General features: G+C 45.3%; 2 long non-coding RNA genes across 3 annotated transcripts in view; one reads left to right on the top strand and one right to left on the bottom strand.

Moving 5' to 3' along the window:
- LOC138189917 (uncharacterized) overlaps nt 1-14,760 on the top strand; it is a 145,726-nt gene that overhangs the window by 62,639 nt on the left and 68,327 nt on the right. Inside the window, exon 4 of one of the 2 annotated variants that reach the window (XR_011176158.1) lies at nt 13,220-13,998. The exons of the other annotated variant lie outside the window; for it this stretch is intronic. This is a non-coding gene — a long non-coding RNA (uncharacterized LOC138189917). Of the gene's footprint in view, nt 1-13,219; nt 13,999-14,760 lie in introns of those variants that run through there. 2 annotated transcript variants of the gene reach the window in all.
- LOC138189934 (uncharacterized) overlaps nt 1-14,760 on the bottom strand; it is an 88,298-nt gene that overhangs the window by 55,697 nt on the left and 17,841 nt on the right. The gene's annotated exons all lie outside the window — the stretch shown is intronic.

A 14,760-nucleotide genomic window follows, 5' to 3' on the forward strand; every position in this document is an offset into this window, starting at 1 on the left:
TTTGAGTAGTTGTGAATATTTTGCGCCTTGATTCAGTGCGAAATTTCAGTAAAAGGTGATGTAACTGTTGCTTTTATAAATTCACACTTTAACCTCTTCATCTAGACACTGAACACGATTTCACACTGAAATATTTAATTTCGACAAACGACCCATCTCTCGCAATTAAAAATGCACGAGGCCAAAGAGCGGTAGCCCCGGATGCTCGATTAAGTCCTTCGTTCGATACCTTTTTTCAAGCGGGAAACAGGCTGCTGCTGGGCAAGGGGTGGCGACCCTGGCATCGCTAACTCTTACATTTGTCACTTTGTTAATCCCTATTAGATCAGGCCGGATTTGAAACCCAGCCTACCCCCCGGCTACGTGCTCTTGCGTGGCGAAGAGTAAGCTCGTTTGAAAAGTGAGCACGCCCCGCGGTGTCGTGTCGAACACTCGCCGGAAGAGAGAAGGAGCAACACGGACGATCGCGGGACGAGCGAAAGAGAATCGACACCCTCGGGCCCCGCTTTGCATCGAAAACTACTGGAGATCCATCGAGCTTTTCTGCCGCCTCGCCCTGTTCTGGCTGATGTGTGCGACGAGTCGTGTGATCGCTTGAAAAAGCTCGTCGAGAGACGATCAAGTGGATGCGCAAGTGGAGATTAATCTTATAAACAATCTACGCTAAACCGATTATACGAAGAGGAGAATGCTATTAGGATCGTTTCCTTTAAAAGTTTTGGAAATTCAAATTTCTTAATATTTGAATTCTCAAATATTCATATGTTCAAATTTTTAAATACTCTTATTGCGTGTCTTTTCGTACGGGGATTTTCCCAATTCTCGAACCATGTTAGAGCGAAATTGTATCTTACGGGGGTTTCACTAATTCTCGAGGCGAGTTGTAAAGCTACCGCGTTATACGAGAGATGATCGTACGTTTAGCTATAAAATCGAAGAAAAGGCTTTTTCAATTGATCTTTCACTTTTCTTTAAAAGTATCATATTATGTATATATTATTCGAAGTGCTTTTACTCGTTGAAGCAAAAGGTTAAATATAAGCTTCTCGTTCTTCATAAAATGCGGATGAAAAACCAAGTACACGCGAAACGCGATATTATCTGATGACTGCGCCTCACGCGTATTTGCGACAAATTATTCGAAGATGCAGGGCCACCAACCTCGTTGGTCGGATCGGAGAATACACAGCATCGAGAAGAGAGTATCCATCGACGTGGCCGGGATCGTGTCCTTCGGCTTGTCCGTGCGAAACGGACAAGCTGCAGGCGGACCAGCGACACGTCCTAATACCCATCGTGAGTTACTAATCCTTTAAACGGATTACCAATTAAACGTGTCGCCCTGTTTCGTAGGCTGAGAGACGCGCAACAGGGGGAGGAAGCAAAGAGAAATCGAGGGTTCGAGGTAAGTTTCGCCTTTGGGGAGGGGAGGGAAGAGGGGGGTTGATAGTTTTTGGCGGGAGAGGAGAAACGAAGTTGCCGGCGCCAGAGCGAAATCTCTCGTTCCCCATGTAACGGGTCTAACGTTTCAAATCTCAACAGAGCTTAACACGCTTAGACGCACTCATGTACGAGACGTTTGCCAAGTGGCGAGCGTGTCACATCGCGAAACTCGACACGACTCATCCTATTTTCCTCTTCGTCTAGTGAATGGAGTAGTTCCTTGAGTGATTTTTCGTTATTTTGAAACTCGCGTTTTGCGTTAACGAGATTCGTTCGTGCTCGTGACAGTTCTTCCGCTTGCGATTCAAGGGGAGATGTAAATGGACGCGTCGGTGGATTTAGAGCGACGTTGGTCCATCTGCCGTTACGTTGATCACCATGTGACGCGTATGCAACATGGCACGAAGTGTGTCCTCCGCTTTTAGAGGATACTGGAGATTGGATTTTGACAAGTAACTTAATTGGAATATTGTGCAATCAACGACAGATTGGGTACTTAAAGACGATTCGGGAGATTGGTTTAGAGATCAATCGTTTTTAATATAACAAAAATTCGTTGAAAATTACATCTGAAACCTAGAAAAGTCTTCTCGATCATACTTCCAATGAGGTCTCCAAAGAAAATCGTTCCAAAGTTTCAACAAAATTCTACGATACCGGGAATCTATTGGGAAACATTCTTGGCTGCATTTGTATATAAACGCTTCTACACCGCTCGTGGCAGATTCCTAGCGGCGAATCGTAAAATACCGTTGCGTGGATCGGGTCGATCTCGGTGAGATCGTCGGATTACGTGGAACGCGAGAGGGTGGCCCCTGGCAAATTGGTCGAGGATGAAATTCGGCAACGTTTCTTTCCAAACGAAATAGCAGGGAGAAGGAAAGAGACTGGCCACGGTAAGAGCTTTATACGAATATCCGATCTGGTCGGTCTTTGCGATGCTCCCGAGAGTCGGGATGAATTCACCGCGGAAAATATGTCAATCACTTGGCGCGACCCTAACGCGTGCATGCTCTGATTGACATCGTTTCGCATCTGTTGCCGAATGTGTACGGCCTGGCTTTGTTAACGAGATACAGCTCAACGCTTTCTCTTGATTCCCCTCTCTTTCTCGCTCTGTCGCATTAGCCGTTTCTCCCCGTCTTCGTCGACCCGTCGTTGCATCGCATCGCATATAATGCCGTTGACACGATTATTCGAGTTGCTACTAGAACCGCAACAGAGCAGTTCGGTTATTGTCGAGCTTGTCTCGTGAAGCTGCTCGACTCGACACTACCGAAATGGAGACGGCTTTCAGAGACGAGAGTCCGTGGTTTACTGCCGCGTACGACGTCCGCAGTGAATGCAAAACGATCGTAAAAGACTGCACGAGGTGAATCGACACGCGACGCTGGAAAATTAACTACGTGAAAAAGAGTACGTTTGTGGAGCGACGGTCTTTCAGCGAAGTAATATTACTTCGAGAATATACACAGGCTCGCGCAAATATTCGAATACTTGTGGACACGTTTTACGAATATGTTATGCTTGTTATACGAAACACTTTAAAAACTCATTTGTCTCGTTATTGATATTAAAAACTAACGATGTCTCTCAACAGGTTTGATCATCCAGTGCAAAGTTTAAAATTGAATTTTAAGGTGTTGATATTCGAATAATCCTGCCTCGTTGCAAGGAATATTTCATACGAATGAACGCGATACAAGATGCTGAAACGTTTCGACCAACTGTACAAACTCCAGCGAAAGAATCTTATCATCCCGTTACCTGAACATCGCTTCTCCCAAGGTACGAACAGTTGTGCGAACGTACTCGTGGCTTGTTCGGTCGATGTAGACGTCAGGCGATGGAGGATGAAGGAGGCAAACGAGCGACGCGTGGACCACGCTGGAAAGTCACGTTGAATGACGAGCAATACGCTCCTTATCGTCTTGGTGCGGGCTTTTTCTCTGTGAACAATGCGCCACGGTAATCGCGATGAGTCATTGCGTGTCAGCGATCAATCACCTAACGCTGATCGGTCCTGCGTCCGCCGCTACAAAACCGCACACGTGTACGACGCGCGCGGCTCCGTGTTTTGTATATCGGCATTTATTCCGTGAATTTATCGCGCCGCTCGTTCGTCCCGAGAACCGACGTGACTCGCAACATACTGAACCTGACCATACCGTTCGACCCGACCGGTTAGCTTTGGCCCCTTCTCCTCTTCTTTCGCGTACTATAAGCGAAACGCGTTGAATTTCATGGATATTTCCTTCATTATGCTCGTAGTAGATATTTTAATTCCACGGTGATTCGCGAATGGCTTTGGTCACTTTAATTTTATGTTGTAAGATGAAGAAAGTAAGGAAAAGAGGGTGTATATAATTGACAAGAATTTAGAAGAATGCGTTAAAAGAAAGACTTGATCCAACGATTTTCAATCAGTTTCACAATCTTGGATACCAGAGAAAATTGACCCAAGTAAACACATTTTTATCCTCATCGCTACACCTACGGTTAGCCGGTTAAAGCCACGATTCAAGCGAGTTCCATCGAGAATCGAGAATCCTAAGACCCGAAACAAAAAAGAAACCTAGCTCACGTACAGTGTCAAAATTTCTCACCCTGCTTACCATTTCAACAATAAGAGTTTCGATGAAAACAGTAGCTTCGTCACGGTGCATTCTCGTCGCGTTAACTCCTATACGAGTTTCTACTTCCATAAAAGAAGATAGTCAGACGAAGACGTATATCTCTACCTACTCTCGCGTACGTTCACGCCAGTGGATGTCCACAGGGAATCACGGGATGATAGATGGTTGGTTCACCGATATTATCTCAGGTGACGAAGTCACGCATGCACGGGCTCACGCAGTCACGCGTGCCGATGTCGTAACGAGGTGGACTCTCGGGGTAGAGGGCCGAGTGTAGGTGGGCCGTACAACGAGGAGGTTAGTTATCTCGAGGCTCGCACCTCTCTCCCGCTCGATCGGGTGGAGGTGAGACGCGAGAGAGAGCAGCTCTGAAAGAAGCGCTTAACGAACTGACGACGACATTATTGTTGTTGCTCGGTCCCGGACGCATTCGGTCGACTACCCGTTCCTTTTATCGGATGAGACCAGGAGGTACCCAGACCCTGTCCGATGTCCCGGCGATTTTCTCTCTGTCCCTTCGTTCGCCTGGACGAAAAGGGAAGAAAGGGTGTGCAAGAGAAGCGAACGGGGCGAAGAATACCGAAGGGGTGGGGCGAGGGCCAGAGTACAGGGGGTCAGAGCCACGATTTCGCTCTAATGCCGACGAGAGTGTTTTAATTAACTCGCGCTCCTATCTACCCTTGCTTTCATCCTGGTATTTACGTGTGTCAGCGGCTTTCGTTCTCGCCACCTTGCCGACTCTCGCATAAGCGAGGAAAAAGAGTCAAAGTTTCTGAGGCATTCGGACGAGGGACTGATCCTACTGACGAATCACGGTTTGACGTTTGGATCTCTCGTGATCCAAGACGATTACCAGAGGTAGTAATTAACGGCTCCCGATCTTAACTTCGAGTAATTTTTCCTGGGGATCGACAGCAGCTCTACGGTTCGTGTGCTTGGCGAGTTCTTTTCGAGTATCTCGAAGAAATCTGGAGAAAAACGAGTTAATACGAAGGTGCAGATAACAGATCAAATCTTCTGTCTGCAGTGAGCATTGCGCAACTTGCCAGATGCTTGTGCCTCGTTTCCACCTGTTTACCTATTCTCATGAAAATCTAGGATAGTCATCGCCCATCTAGGATAGTTATCGACAGTCTCGAGTATTTTGAGATTCAACGATTGGAACCCGTATAATTGATGGAAATTCGTTGCGTTAGGATACGCGAGTATACGTATCATCTGGGGCTTTTCATTGCCTTTAACATTCTAAATATTCTTTAAAACGTTCGTATCCCGTATCAAATATCTGAAGAAAGATTCGGTAGCAAATTTTAACAGGCCGAAAAGCCAATCTAATGGGTATTAAATCGTGATACGAAGGACGAAAGAGCATGAAAGAAGCCGTGAAATTATTTATTAAACCGTTGCATTATAAAGAGATTGTCAAAACGCCCGTGTATATCGATAAGTATGTATCGAGTATAAGCGGATAGAGGATATCGGCATGGGGTACGCAGAAGGAGTGCTATCGCGGTTGTGCCGGGACCCATCTTCCTCTCGGATTCATTAAAGACTTTTATCGGGAGAACACAGCGCCGCCTATGTACCAATTCACTTAACGTAACCAATCTAAAAATGCTCATCAGCAATTTAAAGCGTCGAGGGCTCCTCGAAGGACAGCCGCGAGGGCTCTCTCCCTCGAGTTGAAACGACGAACGAGTGGCTTCCACGCGGATACGAGGGAAACAGACAATGACAGAAGGATCGACTAAGAGGTTGGCAAAAAGATACGACACGGCGGAGTAAAGGTACAGGAACGCCAAAGAGGAAGAAAGACGTACAAATGGAAAGAGAAGCGATAAGAATGCAGAGGAGAGTATAGAAAAAAAAGGAAGAGAGCGAGAGTAAAAGGAGAGACATCGGTGGTGAACCGCTTCCACCGCGACGCGGACAGGAAAAAAAGAAGAGAAAAAAGGCACGAGACGAGAGAAAGAGAGAGAGGCGAAGGAAGAAGTGGAAAGCTGGAAGGAGGGGGAAACAGAGACAGATCCATTTGCGAAATGCTCATCGACCGTCTTTGGCCCTTTACTCGATGCTATAACCCGCCCTTCACCCTTCTCGGTGACTCTGGTAGAGGAACAGAGAGGCAGTTTTTCGAGAACGCGTCGAGGAGAATTACTCTGATTCGTTTTGGCTTGCAGATTTCGCCTTTCTCGACCGCCTCTTTCGCGTCGCTAACATTCTCGCCCTATGATACGCACATAGGGAAAATAAAAGCAACGACTGAACGAACAGGAGAACAATACGAGGAGGAAAATTTGCAATAATCGTCGCCTGAAATCACACGCGTTCGGTAGAATAGCATTCCTAGAATTTCATAATTATTATAGAAGAGTAAACGATTGAATGAAATATCATGGCGTGCTGGAACAGTTGAGAGCGATAGGTGGACGAATACCTATGCAACTGACTGTACGTATGTCCTGATCGGTTTGATTGGAGTAAACTACCTGATTCCAAGATAACAAGTTCGAATTATAATATTAAGATTGAATATTTCGTCCATATAATCATTTGTATTACTTATCGATATTTAGATACTCGGTTATCGTGAATTTCCCATCACAAAGATTCCATATGAACAACATCCGATAACCAGTCTAAATGAAATTGCCCTCCATCTGGTCGGTTCGATCGCGATCGTATCGTGGGTACGACTTTATCCAGTGATCGCTAGGGGATGAAGCCGTAAAGAGGATCTCTCTTTCCCTCTACATCCCGAATCAAGACGTAATGCGATTCGTCACGACGAAGCTGAGAGATAAAACCGTTGTCGTGGCTACGGTTATCGGGTCTTCGTCAAGCAAAGACTGGCCGGTAATGCATCCGCGTGTCCGTAAATCATGGTGTTTGCATAAAATATTAATAAGTGACACGAGTCAATCCGGGATTAAGCAAAGGCGAACGAGGGGTAGTTGAAGCCAGTGGTGGCCACCCCTCGAAGCGAACGATCGAAGCGCCACTTTATCTATCTCTATTTTATTTTGTTTGTGTTGGCTTTTCCCACGAAGGGTCGCGCTGTCCCTTTCTCCGTCGTCGACGATGCGACGACGCTCTTCGACAAATAGTAATAATGCGAATTGACACGTGACGCCGTTGTCGCAACAACGGCAAACACTCGGACAAGGGGGACAACGCGCGAAAGGGGGCAATACGCTTCGAGAGAACCTCGTTTACAAACCAAATGCTCGACCAACTACGCGTTTTCTCGTCGCACGTCATTTCTTCGCCGATCTGACCGCCTTGGTGATCCTCGACAAACAATCGATTAGAGCGGGAACGCTGCTATTTCCATTTTGCTCGGATACTTACAGTGAGAAAACTACTCCTTATTCGATATAATTTATATAAAATTTGGAATTGTTAATTGAAAATTCCAAAGCAATTTTATAGTTTGAAACAGCTACTAGAATCTTTGCTCGACAAGCTCGCTATTAATAAAAGATCTACCTAAGTCGCTAATTTATGCATAAAGTATATATACAAAGGATCTGGTCCTTCGTTTAAATCGATGCAACTCTTTCTGTTTGCTCAATATCGATATCGTAGAGGTGTCTGTCGTGCAACGATGACCGGATAGCGTGTACAACCTTGGACGATGGTAATTAAGGAACCATCTAATTCTGATCGTAGTAGAACTGGTGAAGGTTATCGTCCCGATTGTTGTGTGTAGGATAATTGCGAACGGCTGTATCAGTGACCCGCAGCCCATTCGACACGTGTCGACTCGTGCGCGTTCCTCTTATCTCGCAACTGCTTTACGTCGAACTCGTTGTTTCCATTATCCATAATAATATATTCTTCTTATAAGTTTGGCCCGCCCTTGGTCGCCTGCAGGCTATGAAGGAGGAAAGGAGAAACAGGGAGAGAAACAAAAAGGGGTCCGGAAGAGGGAAAGAGACGGATTGAGTGGTGGCCAAGCAAGAGGGGAGACAAAGTGGCTGCTGCACACGCGTTTGTCAATGTTTGCCGGTGTCGACACCCACCTACTTATGCAAATCATTTAATTTAACCCCTCCATATCGTTGATCCCGAGAGAGATCGTATCTCGAAACCTATTCGTATTCATTGCCCGGGCGATGGGGAGAGCAGCGCCGCCCGATCCGCAGAGCAGCCATACGATCGCGTTTCCCTTGTCTCGATGCTACCACCAACCACTTTTATATTCGCGTAAACCTCATAGCTCTAGCCCACGCTTTCATTTTTTTTCTAACAACTGACCGTTGAAGTTGCTCCGGAGAATTCGTCTATTCATCATCTGATGATTACTTGATGCTACATTGAGAACACGTTGCGCGATATCTCGTAACCGTTAGCTTTGGAAAATATTCTACCACGCGAACACAATTTTTCGAAAATTTTGGTATATAGGAATCGTGTGATTAGAGCTTAAAGTTGTTCGAAAGAGTACTAAGAATGATGCCTGAATATTGTTGGATTCGCTGGCATGTGCTATAAGATTCTTTGCATTTGATTTGCAACGATAGGTATATTTAGCAGAATAGCGTTCGCTTAAGTGAAGGAAAGACGCGAGATTTCAAAAGAATTATGTATTTTCACAGTGAGTGATTCAAATACAATCTTCAGAATATCTGATCAGAATGTAATTTTTTCTTGCCGAGTCTACCACTGGAAAATATTGCCCCTACGGGAACATGCAGTATAACACACGAAGCGCAAAATTTAATTGAAAAGAGAACACACTGAAATGTTTATTTCATCGAGTGCCGGGCATAATAAACGTTTCACTCAGTTTTTGCATAAACGGTCGATCGCACGAGGTGGGATAACGAAAAACTGTACGATCCACTAATGGAATTTATTACGCGCGTCAGGCTGCGTTAATGCATAGCGGCGCAGACACAATGATTGCCAGCGCGGGACAATGCGATTTCCAGCCACTGGACAGGGAAACGGGATCGAGCATTTAGATTTTGATGCTCGATGTCGACACCCACTGACGGTCGTGAAACGACGCGTTTTAACGGTTTTCACAGCAAGTGGGCAACCAGTGTCGAAACCGATTTCCATGATCGATCAAGATTGATGTACCATATGATACACGCAGAATTTATAAAAGCGTATTTCAATGCGTCGCATCAGATGAACGACTCGATGATTCGCTGTTCAATGGTATTTCAAATGAAAAATCACTTTAGGTGCTCCACTTCTCTCTTTCTCTCTCTCTCTCTGTCTCTCTCTCTCTATCTCTATCTCTCTCGAGTATTTTAATTATTGTCTCTATGATATCTCGACACAGAAATTTTAGTCCTATTGCCGAAAATAATCCGGTTTACATCGACGTTGTACCATATGATGAAGCTTATAGTTATTTATGCTAAAGTTAGTCAGATCAAATACATAATTTGCACTCTAAAACTATAGTAATCACGTCGTTCTGAAATTTCTGAAGTTTTGGTCAAAACCGACCAAAAAAGAATAACAAAAACCTACTCGTTACGAACAACAAGGAAAGAATCATACGCATCAAGAGCCGTCATTGAAAATATAGAACAGCATCGAAATTCGAAGCAACGGATCAAGCCGAAACACGGAGCATATCAAATAGACGCGTTGATCGGGGGAACAAGGCCGATCGACCGGCCGCCGGGGCTTGCAGTTTCATTACGGCGTGGAAATCGGGAGTCAGCGATTACGATTTAGTCGGTGGTGATCGTGTCGGCAGCCCGTTTTCGATGCACGGCGGTCGTGAACATCGCGGAATGACGTATCGGTCGTGTGGTCGTTTTAACCGTTTTAACGGCCAGCGGAAAACGAGTGTCGGCAGCCACGCCGAAAGCCGTGTACACACAGGGAGAGCCGACGGAGAGAGAGCTCGCGAGATCGCTGTTCGTCGCTGCTGCGTTACGATATCGATTCCAATTCACGCCCTGCGAATCGTCACGGAGCACAGAGTGAAACAGAGAGAGTCAACGTGTGCAAAGTAAAGAAAGAGAGAGAGAGAGAGAGAAAGAGTGTGTATGTGTGTGAAGCGGGGATACGGTATACTGAATTAGTAGCATTGTTAATGTAGTAATCGAGTGTTTCATCGTTCGATGATTCGCGCGGGGTTGGGCGCAGCTCGATGGCGAGAGAGGAACAGCGAAAGAGAGAGAATAGGAGATAGGAGTAGCGAGGCTGGTAAAACCCACCGGATGACGAGAGGGCGCAGGTGTGTGTATTCAGCATGTGATACAACGTGTTGTCATTCGGCCAAACGTGTATATTGATGCCGCGCAACGAAATTTTTGTCGTCGCTCTTCGAGTGTAATTGGCCCGCCGATGGAAATTTCGCGCGCCCGTTATTGCGTGAGAACGCAAATACGCATACGCGCGCGGGCCGATCACTAGCAAGCGGAGAAACGGTGCATTGCGCGGAACGATGTAAAATGTTAATGTCCCGGTGTTATTATTTAGCCCGGGCACCAGCGAGGCGGAATTTCGCGAAGGGTAATCGTAATATAAATCCAACGCGGAAGGCGAGAAACGCGGATATTAAAATTTCATAGCACGCCGCTTTAAAGCCAGTAAAAAATGAACGCACTCCGCTCGCAGCTGGAGCGGACCCGCCATGCGGCCTCTGCTGGAATTATCTGTCGCAGAACGATGATTTGTTTAAACGCTCGCGTGGACCACTTTCCGGCGAGAAACGGAAACAACCTGCTAAAATGTTTAACTGCCCGCGTACTCGACGTAGTCATTCGTCGTCTCGAATGGAATTGACTTGTTCTTCTTCTTTTTTTTTTTTTTCATTTCTGCCGTGGATCGAACAAACTATTCACCGTTCCCATTTGAATGCTTTTCCTAATAGTACCAGAGTATAACAGGTGGACGTAACACGCTGACCGATGTGGGAGAATGATTTGTACGAAAAATATTCGATTCAAAGGAGGACGCCATGTGGTGGAAACGATTGATATTTCACGAGAAGACGTTAGGGTGATATCGAAATCTACTTGGTTGGATCTAAGAGTTGGGATACTCGTAACAAAAATTCAAGAACGTTAAATTATGGTTATAGTAGATACATACGTGTTCTGACGAACTATGGATCGATAGACAAGCTGGAAGAACCTCGTTCTTGTGATATCTACAATATCTACATATCTATGAATCGATAAAGTCTCGACAGATTCCTCGATTGGCCCGTGTTTTTGCTGGCCGACGTATCGCTTGGCATCTCCAGGCAATGAATTATATTGGTCATTCCGCGCGAATAAAACGCACAAACGACTGGTCTCGCGTATTCGTGTAGCCGACGTGTACTCGCCGTTTGTCGACGGGAGCGACGTTCATTCGTTTTTCCGAGGCAAATGAAAAAGCCTGGCGATGCATGGCGGCGCGCGGCCTGCACCACCCCGCCCGTCTCCACCCCCGTTTGTCAAAACTCTTTATTGCCGTTCCACGGACGCTGTATTCAAAGCGAGGACTCGAATATACACCGCGGCCAGAAAAGTGCGCCGCTTCAGTTTTATATATAACGCGGCTGGTTTCGGTTTTATTATTACGCCGCCCCGTCCCGCGTCCCGACGCTGGAAAAATATGCGACGATGCGCCACTACCGCGCGCTGCCTCGACCCTCTCCTCGAATCGGTCGAGCTTGTTCCCTTCTGATAAAGCGCGATGAAAGCCGACGCAAGCACCACCCAATGCCGAGGAACGCCACGCTATGGATAGTTCGGATGACAAAGGCAATTTTACCACCTTTTATCACGTAATAAACGTATCCTAAAGTGATTTTAATTAATGCTTGTTCCTTATTTTTACATAGTAGAGATCAATTTTCTGCGTTAACTTTTTCGAAATTAAATAGCATCCTGCATTTTGAAAATTTCATTATCTACTTGAAAAGTATTGTTCACTTCTTCGTAAGTTATCTATTTCTTTCCACTGAGACAATATTCCAGCGATCAAAAGACGAGTCAATAGAAGTCAGATAGTTTTAGATCGGAAACCGAATTCGATAAATTTTGAGGGATGCTCTATAATTTGTCTCTTTCCGTCGTATGTGAAGTAACCACGAAAATTTAGATCAAAATTACTTCTATATCAATATGAAACAACACAGGGGAATGAGATAAAACGAAAACTATCCGGCTGACCTAATATAATAATAGATTATTATAACAATAGAAGGCAATAATTTAGAGAACTCGATCGGATGAAAAGTATAATTTAGAGTAAATCTCATCGAATAATACGATATGAACTGTTACTTGATGTGTATCGAGCGGATTCATCCACGATACAGCTGAATCATCGAATCATGATAATCGAACAACATCCAAGTTCTTATCCTCGCTATTCATTAACGCCAATGGTGTTCTATGGCTGGCAGAATGCAGTATGCAGCAACGTGTACCTATACGTGGGTAGCAGCAGCGCCTCGGGTGCTCATGAATAAAAGCGCGAGTAGACGGACAGAGCACGAGGCATTAGCGGAATAAAACGGCCGTAATACCGACTATGTTGAACACGCTCACCGGTTGTGCGGAATTTCGTTTCTACAGCGGTCAGTTAGGGGCCGTGGTAAATTTTCATTTTTCTCTCTCTCTCTCTCTCTCTTTCTCTCTCTCTCCGCCCCTACAACTGCCACCCTTCTCGCCCTACCCTGTACCTTGCAGCGCTTTTTCGCTGCAAATAACGCGCGTTCGTAACCCCGTGACAGCCAAGTGCTTTAAATAATTCGCGATATCCGTCGAAGAATAGCCACTAAGTACAGGTGAAGACCGATTAGAGGATTCTTTTCCTTTCTCGTAATTCCACTGTGCAGAGCTAAACGCGTTTCGTCGACTTATCACTGGAAATCTCTTCGTTAGGTACATAAAGAATATTTCTTTCCTATATTCGTAAAATTCCACGGTCTTTAGTTGGTAATTCGAAATCATAACTATCGTAGATGGCGAATGTTTATGTAAATTTTTATGAACACTAAAGAAATTGAACTTATGCGAAGACCTGATTCACCCACTAAGTATCATAACGATCGTTACGCGCAATTTTGTACCTTCAAATTTCCCATAAATGCATAAACGTCCGTGTTGTAATATAATAACCAAGGGTTAATTAAAGTTATACCCCTTTTTCATGCCTCGAAAAAGGATGGTATAATCTGACGACAAAGGGACAGAGGGAATCTCATCTACGGTAAAACGTCACGCACGAAACCACAGTGTTTCCGCTGACACGCGCTTCCGTGCGTGGGAGGCTGACAGCTAAGATGGGGAGAACCGTTAAGTGCAGCACGACATAAATTAGCAGGCCGATAGTACGGTCGAGACACGAGAAAATATTATTGCAGCGTGTCAACCGAGGAGTTTCGCGCAAGCTCGGACCGGGGATAGTGGCACTCGATAATAAAATGGTCCCTTTGTCCTCGCCACTCGGACGGTCGTATAACTTCTGTGACGGACCGCTTCGTCCTCTCCAACCCCCTCGTTTTTCATCCCCCATTTCGTTTCTTCCTTTTGCGAGCTACGTGTGCGTATGCGTGTACATATCGAAAGGATTTGGACAAGAAGCCTTACTACGTCCGCGAAAGGAAAGGGAAACCGACGAAAGGAAAAGGAATGGAACTGGACCGACGACGACAAAATCACCAGCCGTGACGTGCCCCCGAATACGGATGTGTGTCGCGTCCACGACGATTCCAGTTCGAGTGTCAATATTGTTCGATCCGTCGTTCTCGAGACCCTTTCGTAAAAAATGACAGAGAAATTGGTACTCCATTTAGGGTACTATATCTCCTGAGACAGTTCGAGCAGTATGAATTTATTTGGCTGAACGTGTGTGTTAGTGTGTTGAAATATGACGGAAAAAATGCTTGAGAACTTTTGTTAGATTATATAGAATTATTGATAGAAAGAGTAGAATTTTAAAGACATTGTATGTAAAAATATATATGTTTAAATTCGCCTAAACTTCTTCAAGCATTACTCGGTATCTGTACGCTCCGATCGAACTTCCTCCGTAACTCGACGCTAATTATCTCCATTAATCTTCATCCGAAACGATTACAACAATTATCCCATCCTGACGATGAAATCGGAAGAAATTAGCATCTCATGCAACAAATCGCAATAGACTGGCAAACGGTACTAGGGAAAGTGATATAAAGCGATGGAACAACGCGGCGTAACGTCCCTGGAAGTGCAGAGAACCGAGGCAGAAACTGCGCTCGCGATCCTCCGGCATTGGGGTCGGTGCACACAATGGGCATGAAATCCGAAAAAGGGGGAGACTGCAGATAATTGGCCGGTGCGTTTGCACAGCGTCAAATCGCGAGGTCAATCCGCTCGCACGGCAATCTCACCCTGCTGCTTGCCGTCGTTTCCCTCCTGCTCCCTTCGAATTCACAGGGATGAAAATCGAGGTCGAATACCGGGAATGGACGACTGCGCTCGCGAGCCAACTCCTCTTCGTCCCTCTGCACGAGCATACACGTGCTTTTGTGTGTAGCCAGATCGACGAAAAACCATTTTTTTATTTCCGCTTTGTTTCCTTAGTTCGCTTGCCATTGTTGTCTTTTATTGAAAAGCATACTGAAATTTTCCTCCGTTCGAAACTCGGTATTTCGAATCATTTTTGTTTTTGTTAGTATATCCCTTTCTTCTTAATATTCGATAATAAAATTACCTATATT

Source organism: Bombus flavifrons, chromosome 1, assembly GCF_040668555.2.
Source record: "Bombus flavifrons isolate JBK064 chromosome 1, iyBomFlav1_principal, whole genome shotgun sequence".
NCBI lineage: Eukaryota > Metazoa > Arthropoda > Insecta > Hymenoptera > Apidae > Bombus > Bombus flavifrons.